Source organism: Diadema antillarum, unplaced genomic scaffold, assembly GCF_040938485.1.
Source record: "Diadema antillarum isolate AM-2024a unplaced genomic scaffold, OU_Dant_1.0 scf00000028, whole genome shotgun sequence".
Taxonomy (NCBI): domain Eukaryota; kingdom Metazoa; phylum Echinodermata; class Echinoidea; order Diadematoida; family Diadematidae; genus Diadema; species Diadema antillarum.
In genome coordinates this window covers 3,450,584-3,468,356 of record NW_027270917.1, presented here as the reverse complement: position 1 = coordinate 3,468,356, position 17,773 = coordinate 3,450,584, and the positions used below count along the sequence as shown (strand labels likewise).

The 17,773-nt window shown below is 37.4% G+C and overlaps 1 protein-coding gene across 1 annotated transcript in view; it reads left to right on the top strand.

Moving 5' to 3' along the window:
- The first annotated feature begins 2,611 nt into the window (after positions 1-2,611).
- LOC139737166 (uncharacterized) overlaps positions 2,612-17,773 on the top strand; it is a 132,637-nt gene continuing 117,475 nt past the window's right edge. Inside the window, exon 1 of the mRNA XM_071647846.1 lies at positions 2,612-3,297. The gene's annotated coding sequence lies outside the window, so the exon portion shown is untranslated. The remainder of the gene's footprint in view (positions 3,298-17,773) is intronic.

The following is a 17,773-nucleotide window of genomic DNA, read 5'->3' as shown; positions in this document are numbered from 1 at the left end:
GAAAAATGCAAAAGCGATCCCCTGCGTGTGCTTGCAGGGGCGGATCCAGGGAGGACCGCAACCGGCGCACCCCCCCCCCCTTTATTTTTTGTTGAAACAAAAGAAATAAAAAGAAAAAAAATGGGGGAGGGGTGCGTGCGCCCCCCCCCCCTTTAATTTTGTAAACGCGCCCCCTTTTTACGGAATTCCTGGATCCGCCCCTGGCTTGTGCGTTATAATCTATGGAAGAGGTGAGATGTACACTAATAGTCCCTCTCCCACCCCCTCCCACCCCCCCCCCCATCTAATTTCTGCGCCTAAAAGCATTATGATCAGTAATGGCCTGAAAACAATACCTAATACAATAAATATAAGAGCGTGAAAATAGTTATTGATCAAAAGATATATTTGTATTACATTCAATTGTCCTTTAGCTTAATTCCCCAAAGAGGTTATTTTCTATGCCCCTTTAAATTAACTTATTTTCTTCTCACACTTAGCCTCCCACACATCCTAATTTCTTTACCTTTCATTGTGCCTATACTTTCCCAATACAATGTACCTTCTTTATTTTCCATTCACCTTCACACTTCATGATTGTTCTGTTCCTCATGTTTAAGTTCAGCTCATGATCACCTCATTTTTATACTTTTTATTGGTTCTTTCTTTGACCTCAGATCACATTCTTTTCTTAAGTAGCGTTTTAATTGGTTTGCGCACTCTATGATTTAAATATATGCAAATGGAAAGAAACCAGTGGGTTCTGAATATTAAAAAAAAGAAACAGTCTACCACTGGAACTCACTGAGAGGACCTCCTTCTTCTCCCTCTCCCTTTTTGTCCTGAATGAATGTTTGTTGGAGATTGACTAAATGCTGCCCAGCTTGTGGAGTGCCGAGTGACAATAGCTGATGATGATTTTGGACACCAGAATCAGTAGCGGATCCAGAGGGGAGCGTACCGGGCGCCCCCTCTTTATTTGTTGTTAAAACAAAAGAAATAAAAAGAAAAAATGTAAAGAAACCCGGAAATAGCACCAGGAATATTGTTTGCGCCCCCCTTTACAAAATTCCTAGATCCGCCCCTGAGAATGAGTGTTACATAACCTTTACAAAATTTAGTCGTTTGTTTTGACTTTCTGATCTTTGCTGCATGACTCATGGGAATCTACATCATGATCAAGTTTGCTCGAATGAATATTAGAAAAAAACAATCAAACAGAGATGATGATAGTGATGATGATGATGATCGGATGATGATGATGATGATGATGATGGTGAAACAGCATACCATTTATTTGTAGAAACAGTCAAAGGCACCCGGCTCCCAAAATGTGTCACACACCATTCACAATGAGAGTTGCTGGAAAAGATATAGGTCTTTAGTTCACATTTGAAAGACTTTATTGTGAGGTTGTTACAATTCCGAAGCGGGACTAGAGTTCCACAGACGTGGCGCAACAGCTAAAGAGACATATCTATCACGATACGGTTGATATTGGGCACATATGAGAATCATTCCAGTATAGTTCAACTTTAATCGCAATCGGAGTTCTGGTAAGTTTTCTTGGAACAGTCATATCAGTATTTACGTAAATATACTAAACTCTGAATGGTAAAAAAACGGGGAAAAACACAGCAACCAATGAAAATTAGACGAGACATGACTATAGTATATACGAATTTAAGATAATGCAAAGTTTCTAAAAATATTTAGTTGCCGATATACAATTTTTTTTATTATATTTACGTTTTGACATTAAAAAAAAATCCTTATAGCATGCTTAACACTTTATATGTACTTGGCAAGAACTTAGCCATCAGAACTCAAAAGATGAACTATTTAGGCCTATATTTTTGTGAAAAAAAAATTGTTTGGAGAATTGTGCATACGATGATGTTTAATCAAGTCAGCTGGATGACATTGTATATATACACTATAAAAAATTTTTAAAGTGAATTTCTTGATGGTGATTATCGATGATTAATGCAAATGTGAATGTAAAAACGTAAAGCTTTAGAGGCATTAATATAATTATGTTTTATTTTTGTGGCCGATTTGACGAAACTACTACCGTTCTGACTTATTTTACTCTGATCACTGAAATGAGGCAATGTGATGACTGAAAACAAAACAAAACAAAACCCATTTTGTGGTCTGATCAAATGTCGTTTCGAAGAACTTCCATAGATATTTCAAGTGAGTACTGACATATTACTAGTATTCTGATTGGGTTAAGTACAAAGAGGTCATAATTACGACTGAGCATGTTCATCTTTGATATGGAATGTTAGTGCTATTATTCAATTCAATTCAATTTAATTCAAAATGATTTTATTTCCATCATCAATCATGGTGCTCTCCAAGAAATCCATAAAAGTCACGGTAAGGCGAGCGCGGTCTTCGCACGGCACCACAAAATTTGTGCCATGAATGCGCCAGCTATTGCCAGACGGTGATCAGAAAAAGTGCATGCAGTGGTGGATGCATCTAGCTGTGTCATGTTGTGTACGTGTGCGTGTACTGTGATTGTACTTTTCCCAGGTCCAGCTACTGTGTAGCTAGCTAGCTGGGCCGCGCCGGCGAGCGACGGATCGGAAGCGCGGTTAAGTTCCCATACGTATAGTGTAACGTTAGGTCTGGGATTCGAGTCGTCCTACGCTGTCCATCGTGACACTGGAGTCTTTGTTCACTTCTTAATTTTGGCATTTTTGCTAACTGGATATCACTCTTGAACCCGGACCACAGGAGGCTACATCATTCCATAAAGGCAACTGAAAGAAGGTGCTTCTGACGGTTTTTGATAGTCTTCGTTCGTTCACTTCGTCTTCAGTTGGCGCGGCGGAGTGCCGTAGGCTACTTCTAACAAGAGAGAATGCAAACTACAAAGTAAGGAAGGATCAAGAGATCAAGGAAGGGGCAAGGCAAGGGTCTCGTCTCCTGCTACGATGCTAGTAATGTATGCTTTGGATTTTTACCAATAGGAAGAAGACAACTGTGAACTGGTGAATGTGACCAGTGAGAGGACACTTTCCGCCGTGATTCGTGGCAGCCTAGTTTCTGCTTTATATCAAACTCAAAGACCATTAACTTTTAAGAGCAAGACATTTATCGTTAGTGGATTACAGACACCACTTTTTATGAGCTCTTCAGTTCACGATCACGGCCACCGAGTCAGGTGTGTACAGTGTAGTTTGTGAGATAAGATGCCGTAAACTTTACTGTTGTTAATAGGTAGGCACTGACTGGCTTTTCCTACACATTCTCTTCAGACAATATCTTTCCTTGGTACAGGCAGCATGCAGCAGCAGAGCTGAGGTAAGTGCATCAACCTGTGCTGAGAGGGGAACCTGCTGTGAAATATAGCCGTGGTCACACTGGCAGAAGATCGCGAAGTTTTCTCGTCCATCCACACTAGCACAGTAGCAGCTAAACTTCTTGATTGTGAAAGTTCTCGAACTGTAGTGTGAATTACTGGTGTGTGTGTGCAATAAAGGAGGAAAAACGTGCTGTCTGACAGCTAGTGATTGTGACGATAACAATGCACACATGTACATATGTCACAATGACGGCACATTTCGGAGGCATCGCCCGCAAACAGGTACAAGTACAGCATGGCACATTGATTTTTAGCTCAATAATGGTGTATGGTGGACTGGTCATGTGACAAACTTTCAGTTGTCAGAGTTCACACTGCCCAAAGATAAAGAAGATCGACAGGGCAGGGATCCAGGAAATTTCCCTAGTTTGAGTGGAAATTTTTTTGAGAAGTTTTGTAGGAACTTTGCAATTATACGGGCAAAACTTTAAGACATTTAACTTTAAGATCGCAATCTGTTGCCAGTGTGACCACAGAGCTAGTATGTGGTCCAGACCCTACATGTACTTTGTATTCAGAAGTTCCAATCAAATGTGCACCTGGGGAGGGCATTTCTTGAAGCATTTTGTCCGACAAAGTTATCGGAAAAATATGCTCTCAGCCAGTCAGATGCAAGGATTTAAATGAAAGCTTGTAACAGTTTGCAGAAAAATATCCGACCAAAACACTTCATGAAATGCCCCCCTGAACTTGACTCTGTCCAGAATTCTGTGTGTTCTACAAAAGTAAAGTCTGTATTACTATGAATTGTGGTCTGTTGGTGTTAAATTGGAGCTGTGCACAGCTGCAATGACCTCCAAGTGACACTGTCTATGTTTTTTATGCCTCCGCCAACGAAGTAGCCGGAGGCATTATGTTTTCGGGTCATCCGTCCGTCCGTACGTACGTCCGTCCGTACGTACGTACGTCCGTACGTACATCCGTCCCGTCTTGTTTTTGTCGATATCTCAAGAACCGTGTGGTGGTTTTACATCAAATTTGGTATGAGGGTATATCCTGGGGGGATAATACTTTGTTTGGATTTTAGGGTCACGGAATCACGGGGTCAAAGGTCACAGGTTATTTTGTGAAAAAAAAGGTTGAAATTTCATGTTTTTCTCCATATCTTGCAAGTGGTTCAAGGTATCTTCATGGAACTTAGTATATATGCTTGTACCGATGGGCAGTGATTATCTAGGGAAGTTGGGGGTCATGGGTCAAAGGTCATGGGTCAAAGGTCAAGGTCAACTCCTCAAAATATCACAACTTTCTTTATATTTATGCAATGCCTGAAGGTTTTTTTTTTTTTTTAACTTGATGTACAATGTATGCATGTATTACCCAATATATATTCTGTGGGAAGTTTCTTGCCAAAAGGTCAAAGGTCAAAAGGTCGAAGGTCAAGTGAAAGTGCTAAATTGCACTTTTTCCTCCATATCTCGAAAGTAACTCAAGGTATCATCATGAAACTTACATATTTATGCATGTTCTACCTAACAGTGATTCTCTTTGGAACTGTGAGGTCAAAGGTCAAAGGCCAGGTTTAGATAATGCTATTTTACCATTTGATACTGAAATTATACTTTTGCTCAGTACCTTGAAAATTACTCAATGCATAAACTTATAAAAGGGTCAAAAGTCAAGTAAAAATCATCAGTTCCCCAAATACCTGCACTCTGACGTTTTAATCATTCATCCAATTGAACCTAGTTCTAGGAAAGTGAACATTCAGCACATTTGTGGCAAACCTGTCATTTTAATATTTTGCCAATTGTGTGAAACTGTCATCACACATTGTCAAGACCTTGTACTATAGACCTATTAGGAGAACCATGCATTATGGCGGAGGCATACCAGTCGCCGTAGCGATATTTCTATTTTTCTTATAATTTGCGAACATATTCCTGTAACCTTTGTCATTTGTATACTAATTCTCCAAAAATACTACTTGTGGAGGTTTTTTTTGTTTTTTTGTTTTTTTGTTTTTACTGGAGTAGTGGAGGTGTATCAGGAATGGTCACTGTTATTTATATTCAATCTTTGTTAATCTTAAATCCTGTACAAATAACAAAATTTTTTAACTACTTCTGGTGTACATGTACTACGTATGTATAAATCAGTTACAGTACAGAGTTTAGATTTCCTACATTTTTTAGACCTAGACTGGTCTACTGGTCTACATACTGCATTTATTTATACTTCAATGAATAACAAGAAAATTCAAAATGATTTACTTTTACTTGGCTAGTATGAATACTTGACAAATATGCAACAGGTTAGATAATTTTTCTTGTTTTTTTTTTCTCATAACACTGCCAAGAAGAGACTTGAGAAATTTTATTTCATGTTTGTCCATAAAAAAGGTGGGTTGGGAGAAGGGAATCCAGGGAAAATCTGCTCATACCCATTGTTCAAGAGCATTGAAGCCACCATACCTAACAATCCTCAGTGGCTAATTTCAGCCAAGAGTTATGTGTGTGAAGATGCAGACAGGGATTGCATGCTGACTGAAGTTTCTGGTTTCCTGAATTGTGAGATCCATCAAGCTAAAACCTTTGTGTTTTGTCTTATTGGGATTATCCTGCTTTGTATCTTGAAGATGTCCTGTTCTTATACCTTGAAGACATTCCTTACTGATATACAGTAATCTCTCCTTCTTCTTTTTGTTTTCCTTTTTGTTTGTTTGTTTGTTTGTTTGTTGTTTTTGTAGAACAAATTACTTTTTTAATGAAATTTTCTCTCTACAGACATTTCTTTAAGGTTTAGATTCTGAATGCATTTAAAAAGATATATCTTTCAATGTAGATCTATGTGTATGTACAGCGTGTAGATTTGAATACATAATTTGATACAGCGTACAGCTGTACAAGTAAAGAAATAATTTTGCCTGCCTGACTTGGAAACTGGAGAAAATGATTTGTTGTGGAGCAGAATTTGTAGAGCAAGAAATAACAGATTCAGTGTCTTGGATGATGATGATGATTATAATTATGATTATGATGATGATAATCATCGTTATCACCAGTATTTAAATTATCATTTATCTAGTCATTGCACCTTACAGACATAACAGGCATAATACAAAATACAATTGACATTATGTAAAGTGATAGAGGAATAAATTACCTAAGTATATTTTCTAATGTATCTTCAATACTTTGATTAATTCACCTTGTTCATAGAATATAAAAATCTCCGTAAGGAATGTTGTTTCTGTTAATACAAGTGTACAAATGTATACCGGGTAGGAAAAGAATTGCTGTTACAGTGTATGTCAAATATTCAGGGGAAATTACAGAATACCGGCTAAATTAGCATAATAGTGCGTATTTTGAAGAGCCGCCTCCGGCAGCTCTCCCTTAGAGATGAATTTCAGCCCGAAGGGCTGAAATTCGTCTTTGCAGTCATCTGGGGCCCCAAAAAAGCCCGGGAACGGAACGGCCGTCAAAAAGTAGGTTGACCACACAATTTTTATGAAAATTGAGTGGTTTCAGAGGAAAACTGCTCTAAATCAAGATAACTCGAGTAATTCGTCGATAAAGAAACTCGAGCCGATTTCGACGGAACTATTTTAATCGTGATGACATCATCACATCTGGCAGTCCGTCTTCCTTCACTCTTTTCGACTCAAGTCATTCACGATCCACATCAATTACGCTAGTTTGACAAGGCAGAGCGTATACGCGTGTTGTCATGAAACAATTGCGTGCTCAACTGCTATACGAAGTGTACACTGTACTAGTAAACAAGCGCGCGTTCTGCAGACTCAATACGCGCTACCACTGCACACATACGCATCATGAGCTGTTGTGCGTTACTGTTGTACGACTGCATAGAGTCAACATGGTGGGCTGTCAAGCACACCCACACAGTGCGTAAGCTCTACCGTAAGCTAGCACCAGCAATTAGATACTGTATACGCTATGATTTTCGCGTACATAAATTTTCGCGAATTGCCGCTGTCACACATTTTCCCGAGTGGTTAAATTCGTGATTGGGGGACCAGAGAAAATATGAAGTTGCAAAGAAAGTGAATTTTCAACGTACTAGCAAATAAGAATGATACTAGTTATACACTGCATGAAAAAAACTTACCAAACTCTGTGAACTAGTAAGTTAGAATTCAACATTTTTGAAGTAGTTAAGTCCATCGCGCTAGATTTCTGACGAGTGGTCCCCTTGCGATAATGGATTGGCTCTCTACAGTATTCCTCGTAAGTACAGTAGAAGTGGACCTGCGTAAACAAGCTTAGCCAGTATGGTCTGTTCGGTAAGCCGTGACATAGCTATACTAGTACTGAAATGTATGTATCATCAAGGCAAGGGATTCATTTTGGAAGGTAATATTTTCGCGTGTTGTTAATTTCGCGAATAGCTCCCGACTCGCGAAATTCACGAAAATAAAACCCCCGCGAAATATATAGCGTATACAGTAAGTGATTGCTTTGTAGTCTCACCTAAATTTCTATAGTTTCCTTGTTGTCTACACTGATACGGACTATCCTCAACTCCTAAAAACTTGAGTATACATCGTAAATTTTAACGGGTAGTCTAGACTAGCATCGTCAGGATCTAGAACTACATTTTTATCGCTATCAGGGGACACCCCTGAAACCCCCGTAAACAACGTATGAATACCACACTTCTCATCGCACAGAGCAAGGAAAACACACGTAAACAAATGCAATCGTCGACGGCCGAATCACGAACCGTATCACAGATCGGATTGATATTTTAATGGTTGCTATCGGCAAGCGTAATTACGCTCTTTTCAGAGCGATTTGCGCTCTCGGTGATTGGCTGCCGGTATTCTGTAATTTACCCAATATTCATTATCTTGGTCTGTGTTAAGTGCTGCGGCAAGTGTACAATTAAAGTGTGATTAAGTTCCATTTGCAGGCTGGCTGTAGTCTATAATGTACATGTATAGCTACGGTAGAATGGAATGCAAAATACTGTACAGTGTGTATCGTGATACAGCTTTGTCAAAATTGGATCCAAGGCAAGAAAGTTTGGGCATTGCAATGGTTGAAACACATATTTTTACACAACGGCAATAAGAGTACACTGTAGCAACCACATTTACGCATTAGATATGTACAATGATAATATTATGACCTACAGTCTACATGCAAATTTCAAATCAATTTCCTTAGTGGACATGAAATAAAAAGGAAAACTCTTTAAATCTCTTTATATAATACATACACTGTACCAACTTCTGATGTTGCAATGACCTAGCAACGAGTAAGTTTGAGAGGAAAATGTTATACAGTGTTCATTGCTGAACGTGTATGGCATACACAAGATGGCAAAACAACGTATCAACATTATCCTCGTTTCCAGTAAATTGAGTTTAACGTTTTCCAAATGTACATCTCTTTTTAATGTTTCGCATCCTACTCTAAGAGGACCAACAGTATCAGTTACATATATATTGAATGCAAATTAATTTCACCAGACCCTTTATTTTTGGAACAATATACATTTTATAAATCAAAACAGTCATTGTTTTACTGCATAAACCTGACCAAGCTATTGGTACGGCAAAACAATGTAAGTCTAGATCAATGGCGCCTGTAAATGAAGGCCATGCAGCCCATTATTGTACTGCATAAACATGTTGATAACAAAACAACATACTGCAAGTAGATGCACATTGTTTTGCCAAGTTCATGACAGAGGAGGGTTGAGAAGGGGCAAGCATATTGCTGCTTACGTTGTTTTGCCAACAACATGATAACATTTCCCACTAGGAGGAGGCATCATAGCTAAAAAATGGAAGCGTTCTGATTTCAAGATTTGTTTCAGAGTTTAGATTACACTGGAACAAATTTAAATATTTGACTAAGTCAATTTCCCTGAATTTTTTGATACATTTTGCCATCTTACAGCCAATAAATCAAAGCAATGATTTTTATTCGGGTGCAAACCGATTAGAGAGATTAATGTGAGTCATTTTCTAATTGGCAGCTACACCGTTTGGTGTCATTTGCATACTAGTGGTTGCGTCCAAGTATGTAGTATTTATTGAAATGTGAATCTTCACAAATTCCTTCCTTCCATCGTTATATGTAACCAATTGAAGACTAGTGCCATGGGCAGATGTCTGTGGGAAATATGTACATGTTATCAACAACAAAATCAGCTTGTCCTCGATATATGTTAAAGTCCAGTACATGTGTTGTACATATGAAACTTCAAGCATTTATAAATGTATCTTAATATTTCATTCTACCAGGCATTTCTTGAACATGGTGTTGAGTTGTTTGTATGTGAAATAGAGATAAAGTTAAAAATAATAAATTTTCATAAGGTTTTCCCATTTTTGATAATTACTCAAGTTTATAAAATGTGTGATACATGTGATATTCTTTACAAACTACACAAGTATCTTAACTTATGGTAAAAAAAAAAAAAAAAACAAAAAACAAAAAACAGACTGTTGGAATTGAATTTTTCCCACCAATGAATTTCCAATAGAATGAAACATTTGGACTATACCATGAATTAGAGAAAGAAAGGTAATTAACTAGTAATACCCCTCTGTTCATGGCAGAGATTGTTGTTATTCTAATATTTAGCCTAGTACTTGTAAAATGACGTGTATGAAATTATTTACAAAAAAAAGGGGAGAAATTCAGCTTCGTGCTTTATGGAAATTTCCCTCCAAATACTAGGTAGATGAAGAATGTCTCCCTCTCAGTCTAAAATTGTACAGTCATGAATGCCAGTGTTGTGATGGCAAAGGTCACCATAATATTCCATGGGTAATGCCAAAAGAGGGCTCACTTTGACTGCCATCATAAATCAGCATCACCTCAAAGTGAATGACTAGTTGGCAGGTGAGGCCTACGTTTGAGAGTCGAGATTAGATAACATTGTACTTCTTATCGCAAAAACAAATAACAAAGACTGGGATGTTGTATGCGTAATAGTACATGCACACTTTGATAAGACATGATGACTAAGTTTTTATGCGCTTTAATTCAAAATTTGATGACTCTGAAAGTGGGCTTCTTTGCAGTCATGTAAACACTGATCTTTCCTCACATTTGTCAGTCGAATAAGTCAGAGTTTTTGCTTGTTTTTTTGTCACACACACACACAAAAAAAAAAATGACATGATGCAAACAAACCTGAAAGTCATGATCTCATTAGATGCAACACTAGATTTATTGATATCAGAACATCTTATTCCCACACACTGACTTGGGTTTTTGTACTAGCTTGGCAGCTCTCTTGACTACACGTATGTTTTGCTAGGACAGATGTACGTACAATGTGTGATGTCAGAGTTTCTCAAACGCATAATTTGAGAGATCGAAGACCATATTTGCCTTGTTATCTACGAGCATATCAATATGGGTTCCAAATGACTACGGGTACATTTAATTGGAATATAGCAAAATTATGACTGCAAGCTTATGTATTAATCCAATAGTCATCTAATTTGAGGAATGACACTTACACACAATTTCATATTGTACATGCGCAGCTGTACCTTATTTTCCAAATTGATGGCACTGGAATTTTGCTTACTCATACACTGCAATTTTTGACCCATTGTGCCACACAATCCCTTGCTTTTTATCCTATGAGGCACAAGATGCATGGAGGATCATTTCATTTTTTCATTTTTTCCTTGCCTCAGGACAGAGGATGATACAGAGAAACAGACTTCTATTTTCAATGTGATAATTGGATTTCGATGTGAAGAAGCTTCATGTGGCTGTAAATATGGTCATTACCATCATACTTTTTTTTTTGTGTGTGCGTCCTTGTGGTGCTACTATGGTGTGTTCCTGTCCATGTGGCAAAGCCATTTGGAGCCATTCCATATTTCACTTGTGCCAAGGAGTGATTACTTTCATAGATAAAGGATTCATAAGAATTTCAAGTTACAGAGTGTATGTTGAGGCATTGACAGTTAAGGGAAAGTATATTTTCCGTATAATTCAAGAGCATGATGATATGACATTATAGATCAAATTATTGCATTGTCATTGGTTGAGGGCTAGAAAGGCACTAGCCATATACTGGTGATAAAACTCTGAGAACTAGTTCTCAACAGAGAAAGTCATCATGTGTTCAGGTTTAATAAACAGGTTTTATCATACATTTTGTGAAGAGGGTTTAAAGGCATAATTTACCCTTTGCAGATGAAACGAAAACCCAGCTTCAGTGCTTCAAAATGAGAGTTAGGGATAGAGACAACCAGTGTAAAAATTTGAACCTGTATACAGTATGTAGTTAATGTTAATTATTGTTTAATATAACAAAATGTGAACAATAGTTAGAATAACATGTGTCCAGACTAAACCATCTACATTTATGGTTTATTGAGAAAAATAGTGACATCTCCTTTTATTTTAGACTTCATTGCGAAATTTTTACATGGCAGGATGTTTTATGATCATTACAACTTACCTACTGGAACATTTTTTTTTTGAATCACTGCTCCCAAGGTAAACTGGACCTTTAAATGTGGTCAACATGACTTGTAACTGGAAAATCATGTGAGCATTTCCCATTGTGTGGATAAAGTTTTATTTCACTGAACTCTGTATAACTTTTGAAGAAATTTTACTGTCAAACTCAAGGGTCAAATCTTCAAAAGCTGATTACAGATGTGATGCATTTATAGTCTCAAATTCATGCAAACAGTCCATTGATATGATACTACAATAGATGTGCTAAGATAATGAACTTACTTATAAATATAAGCTTTCTATATCTTATGTTATTTTTCTAAAAGATCCGTTTTGCATATTTGTGCAAATTGCGCCAAGAAGTAAAGACTGCATCTAACCATAGAATATGTTATTGTTGTTCACAAATTTGTAAAATCAACCTTCATTGCCTAAAATTGTACAGTATGTATGCATCATTCCTGCTTTTGAAAACCAGCATCCTGGCAATTTTGGCATTTGATGCAGCCCCATTCTGTGGCAGGTGATATTTCTAAATTGTGAAGTTTCGATCACAATGGGAAAACGGAAATGTGATTTCCCATCGTCCTTCATTGCTTTCAGAAATCAACCCGAGGTTCTGTGATGATTCAGTCGTCATGGAAATATTGTCTTTGTGTCCACTCAGTCTTGCAGAAATTCACCAAAGTGGTCATAAATGGTTGATGAAGAAAGAACACAGTTTCAGTACAGAATAGCTGGCAGGTCTGTATCTGGAAATGTAAAACTGCTGCATAGACACAAGGAACAACATGCATGAAGGTCCATGTTTGGAGGCAGTGTCAATGAATACTTTGTCTCTCCTTTTCTTATTTTATTTTTTTTGCTGTTTTTTTTTTAAATCCATTAGTCAGCCATGGGTTGCTGTTCCAGAATGGTACTCACAATGATAAACATCCTGGACACCTATCTGTAAGGAGGGGTCTCTGTGAAGTTTTCAGTGTAGCCATGATCACAGCAGGATAGACCTTCCGTGATGTCTCCTTCACTTATTTCCCTTCATGCTCTTTTCTCTTGTCACAATTTGACAAAGTTTTGGTGCAAGCATTAATCGGACATAACATATTTGGCATCATATGTGTTACTGTTAGAACGACATGTCACTCAAGAAATATTAGAAAAACAAAATCCCTCTAAACTGGGGCTTGTATACAATATGAATCACATTTTGCTATACGATACTGTTTGACTGAATCTGGCACAAAATGTGACTGAGAGTTAATCTCACAGATAGAATTGTGCAGACAATGTCTGGTGAAGTAATCTGATCAGTGGACTTGGAGAATTACAGACCTCCCAACCATACTGAATTTGGAGGAAAGAATCTGAATTTTGGCCATTCCCAGCTCTTGTTTCAACAGGAGTTTCCTATTTTTCTTGATAATTTTACTATACATGTACATAATCCTCTGGAAACTGCTTTCAAATATCTTTCCTACTTTTGAGCCAAATCATCCCTATTTTTCAGTCAGAAAGTTTGGGAGGTCTGGAATTAGCAAAAATTTGGCAAATACAAGGAAGTACCAACTGCCTGTTACAGGAAGTCATCCATGATGGCATCTGATTGAGACCCTGAATTGATAATTGCGTACATTGTACTCCATGTAGGATGTTTTTGCATTATCTCTTTCATAAAGATAAGAGGAGTCTTATTTGTTTGTGTGATCTTGAATATAAACTTTTATGACTGTCTAAGATGTGCAGTATCATAGTATGTTGTTGTCTATGAGAACAGATTTAACAGCAAAGTGTACCTTTTAAAACCTAACATGTGAATACAGCTGTAGAAACATTTCACTTATAAATCTTAGGATTTTTATGCAAGTAATGCCACAATCCCAACTTCTGTGACAAATCTGATTGTTGAATCCACTGTGATATGATGTGATATAGAGTTCTGTACACTGGAGGTGCTACACTCAGTAATTACTCATTTCCTAAAAGGAAAGGTTCTCATTATACACTGTATGATAAATTGAAATACAGGTGTAAAGGTGAGGTATCCTAAAACTAGCTACATTATGTAGATCAGTACTTTTGATTCTTACAGTGCTTTGATAATGATTGTTATTCTTTTTTTTCCTTCATAAACTCTGTTCATGTCAGTATCAGGGAGGGACACTGAGAAAGTTATTGAATCCAGTGCATGATGCACTAACAGATAAGTCCACCAGTTACCAACAAGCATCTAAATTTCATTGCCATCCATTTCATGTTGTTTGAAACTTGAATATTATCGGCATCTTCATGGGACACTCTCGGTGGAAAGCTGAGAAGCGAAGCATGAAATGAAGGCACCTATATTTCGTAAAACTGTAACCACATTTCATTAATCATTCATAGTGTACTGCTGCTGACGGAGATAGATCTCTGCGATGGGAGAAGAGCATGGAAAAAAAAGGACAGTGATTGAGAGTCCTGAAATAGAGAAACCAGCTTTAGCATTGTATTGTTTTCTGTCTGCCTATCCCAGGGGGCACCGCCTGGCCAAGATAGACCGCCAGCATATGCCTATGACTCAGCGGGCTCCAATGAATTTATTCTCCTTCCCCAACCCCATTCTCTTTCTCTCCTTTTCATTAGTTCCTTGTATTAGTCCAATAAGTATCTTTTCTTTTCTTTTGACATTTGCCTATGACTTTTTTTTTTTTTTTTTTTGGACCCTGAGTTACTCTGGCAATTCTGACGAAAAGTCAATAATTTCCCTTTGAGAACATTTACACTTGCAGCCTTTGTTGTGTGCATAGGAAAGGAGGCGTGTTATTGACATTTTGAAATATGCAGTTTGTCATTGATCTATGAGGGTGGGATGTATTGTGGTATTTTGGTAGGTTATGATGCTGTATGTCTCGGCTTCTTAGTCACTGTATGTTTGTGTGTGTGTGTGTGTGTGTGTGTGTGTGTGTGTGTTCATGAGTGGGTGCATATTGACAGAACAGTTTTGGTATTTACTTACACTTGTTCTCCAGTGTAAACACAAGTCTATGGCCCAAAGTTTATGAATAAATGACCTTGTTTGTTAACAGTTTGTACGAAGGAATTTGGATTTAATGAAACATGCCAAAGACATCTTATTTGCACGTAAAACAATTCATTTCCCTCTTCCGTTGTCTAACTTATTGAGAACTGGCTTGAAAATGCAATGTTTACAGAATACTCAGCTACGAGTGTATGTGCATAGGCCTATATTGTACCTGTGCACAATGTATTGTATAAAACCAGGCTATTCAGTGCAGAATGTGCTCTATTGACATGTGAGAATAGTATGTTACGCTTATATTGTGTGAAGGCAAACCTTAGAGAATTGCTATAAGGCTGTCTTGGAGAACAAGATACACTATGTAGTATATTGTCTTTCAAGTAACCCTAGAAAGATATGTCAGTAGTCTCTGTGAACAAAGGCCGTAGAACCAGTAGAATGACGAAAGGAATGATCCTGAAGTTTCATTCCTGTTTTGTCAGATTTGACACAATGCAGGGAATAATTTTCCTGCTCAAATTCAATTTAAAGGGATAGTACAGTATTGGTGGAGATGAGAATTGGGCTTTTAACTTTTTGCGAGATACCAAGAAAACACTTATATATATGATATAGTACAGAGCATACCATTTTAAGAGGAATTCAAAGTTTATTTGATGAAAATTGGGTTTGGAATGAATGAAACATCAAAAAACAATGTAAAACAAAGCGATCGTAATAAAGTGTGGATCCCACACTTTATCAGAATCGCTCTTTTTTTTGGATATCTCAGCCATTTCAAAACCAATTTTCATCAAATAAACGTTGAATTCCTTAAAAAATTACATGCTCTTTCATATTTCATAAGAGGTTTCTCATTATTTCAACAAAAAAATGTTAGAAACCTGAAATTAGGTCTCAACCAAAACTGTACGGTCCCTTTAAGCAAGTTCAGCTGGTGAATGATATATGACAATGGCATCCTGTACACTTCTATGGAAGAAAACTGCTAGACAAAGACAATTCGTGTAGCAGTGGTATAAGAATTCATGACATCATTATGCCAATGCAATACCAGGAAAATTATTCCCTGCAGTGAAAGGTCATATTACCTGTAATCATTTTTCAACTGTTTTCATCAATAATTCGTTGGTAGACCTGATGAAAGTCGAGTCAAAAGGGATATTCACAAATGAAAATAATAATGAAAATAAATGAAAATAGTTCCTGCTGTAGTCACATTTATATAACAAGATGGGAGTTTGAATGCAAAAATAGATTATAAATGCCATGTTAATTTTTTTTTAAAGTAAGGTCATCATCGAATAGAGAGAGTTAAAATCATTTTCAACGATACTGCACTCATTACATAACTAGAAATATTTTTGAAGATACCTTTTGAATGACCATGTAGGCCTATATCAAAATCATTTAGGCCCTACTTTTTTGGGGTTTTTTCAGCAGATTCAATCTCATATCTCAAATTAATGAAGATTTTAATTTTTTTTTCATTTACATTCTCCATATGATAAATTTCATATTAAAAGAAGAAGTGCAATCATGACCTTCCATCCCAGACATTGTCCTTGGTATGATTTTTTACCTTTTAAAATAAGTTCAAAAGTTAACATCAAGTTCACATTTTTTTTTTCAACACCAGTGGATGGAAATTTGGGTCAAACTGCAGGTCAAGTGAGCATATCAATGCTAATAGAGCAGTGCATCAATGAACTTAATATAGGTAGGTCATTAAAATACATGTTCTCTGAATACCATGGAAGTAAGGACTTCCTCTGTTTCAGAAGTCATTTGGTAACAGTGCATTGTTGACATATCTTGAGATTACTGGGTGTAGTTGGAAGAAAAAAATACAAGCACATGTCTGAAAAAGTTTGAAATATGCAAAGGGACATTTGATGCAAACAACTAAGAGTGGTATGTGAGCAATGTTTACACATAAGCTATTGTACATGCAATGACTCACTTGCCATTTCATTGTCCATAAGGCTTGTATGAAAGGATTCTTATAAGTTTTATATGAATAGAAGCTGAGGTTCCACAGGTTTGACCCATCAAGCTCCAAAACCACATTCTTGTGGTTTGGTGCAGTAGGTGCTTGTTTGGATTTTTACTTTTCTAATTTGTCAGTTTGCCTCTGGACATCCAATGTGTCTCAGCAGTGATGCAGTAATATGGTGAAAGCCAGCAACAATTCTGAAACCAACATGGCTGCTGGGGATGTTTTTCTTCTTCTCCTTTTTTCCTTTTTTTTTTTTTTTTTTTTTTGAAGGGGGGGGGGGGGGGACATGGATTGCTGGTTGCCAGAAATGTCAGTATTTTTTTTCTTCCAAGAAATTGACTAGAACCCTAGGGAGCGCACCTGTTTGTGCATGAAATGAGACCCCATCCCCCCTTGCTGCCAGCTATGCAGGAAACATCTCCATGGCGATCTCCATGGGCCTCCCTCCTATTGTGGGAGAGAGCAGAACAAACAGCCAGTCGTCCCTTCCATATTTGTACCCACCGTAAGCCAATGCCTAAAGAGAAATGTACATGTACGCTCTTAAATCTCCATCCCTGTGTTTTAGGGATGACTTGCGAGGCTCATTAGATGCCAAGAATAACGCATGATTCTCAGTCTGTTGTGATGTTATATTTGTCTGATGTACTATGGCAGTAACTGTGTAAAACATTGATGATGACTTTGCAGTTGTGCATCTCCAACTTGCTGTAACAAATCAGTTCATTGTGTGAGGCCGAATCCAATAAGAAGTACACACCTCGAAAGCTCTTCATCATGAAGAAACTACCCCGTTATTTCAGACTCTTATACTGTATTCTGGGTTGTGACTAATTTTGAATGCAAACTTGCCATTGCTTTCTGTTTCTATATGTGCCATGCTGCAAATTTTTAGGCCTCCTCGCACATTCATAAAACATATGTATTTTTCATGCAAATGGTACAGAGTATCGCCCAAGGGTAATCATACTGGAATATAACCCCAC